Consider the following 1,368-nt stretch of genomic DNA (forward strand, 5'->3'; position numbering starts at 1 on the left):
CTTTTTTCTAGTTTACTCAGTGCAAAATAACTTCTAATTTTTAAAAAGTTATTCCTTGACTTGGGGCTATTTACAAAGTATGTTTTCTAGTTCTTAGATATGTGAGAATTGTCCAGATATCTCTCTGTTATTTCTAACTATATTGTGGATAGAAAACATACATTGTGGGACTTGAATCCTTTTAAATTTATTCTGACTTGCTTTATGGCACAGAATATTGTTGGAGTAGAGCTGTCCATAGTATTTTTTAACAATCATTTGTATATCTGTGGGGTGTGTTGTTATTTCTCCTCTATCATTTCCTATTTTGTTTGAGTCCTCTCTCTTTGCTTCTTGGTGAGCCTGGCTAGAGGTTTGTCAATCTTGTTTATCCTTTGATAGAGCCAGCTCTTGGTTTCATTGATTTTCTGTATTGTTTTTTTGGTCTCTATGTCATTTATTTCTGCTCTAATCTTTATTATCTCCTTCCTTCTGCTCACTCTGGGGTTTTCTTGTTGCTCTCTTTCTAATTCTTTGAGTTGTAGAGTTAGATGATTACTACCATTTTTTCTTGTTTTTTGAGATAGGCCTGTAGAGCTATAAACTTCCCTCTCAGGACTGCTTTCATTGTGTCCCATAGATTTTGGATTGTTGTGTTTTCATTGTCATTAGATTCCAGGATATTTTTAATTTCTTCTTTGATCTCATTGGTAACCCAATCAATATTTAATAACATGGTATTCAGCTTCCAGGTGTTTGAGTATTTTGGGTTGTTTTTATTGTAGTTTATTTCTAATATTATGCTATCGTGGTCTGAGATGCTGCTTGGTATGATTTCAATCTTCTTGAATTTAGGAAGACTTTGTTTGTGACCCAATATATGGTCTATTTTTGAATATGTCTTATGAGTATTTGAGTAGAATGTATATTCCGTGCCTTTGGGGTGAAGCGTTCTGAAGATGTCAATTAAGTCCATCTGATCTAGTGAGTCATTTAGAATTGCTGTTTCTTTGCTGAGTGTTTGTCTAGGCCCGGGGTAGGCAAACTTTTTGACTCAAGGGCCACAATAGGTTCTTAAACTGGACCGGAGGGCCAGAACAAAAGCATGGGTGGAGTGTTTGTGTGAACTAATATAAATTCAAAGTAAACATCATTACATAAAAGGGTACGGTCTTTTTTTTTCTTTTTTTTTTTTTTAGTTTTATTCATTTCAAAAAGGCCGGATCCGGCCCGTGGGCCGAAGTTTGCCCACGGCTAGTCTAGAGGATTTATCCAGTGATGTCAGTGGTGTATTAAAGTCCCCTACTATGATTGTATTGCTGTCGATCTCTCCTTTGATATCTTCCCGGAGTTTTTTATGTATTTAGGTGCTCCCGCATTGGGTGCATA

Source organism: Myotis davidii, unplaced genomic scaffold (genome assembly GCF_000327345.1).
Source record: "Myotis davidii unplaced genomic scaffold, ASM32734v1 scaffold1219, whole genome shotgun sequence".
Taxonomy (NCBI): Eukaryota; Metazoa; Chordata; class Mammalia; order Chiroptera; family Vespertilionidae; genus Myotis; species Myotis davidii.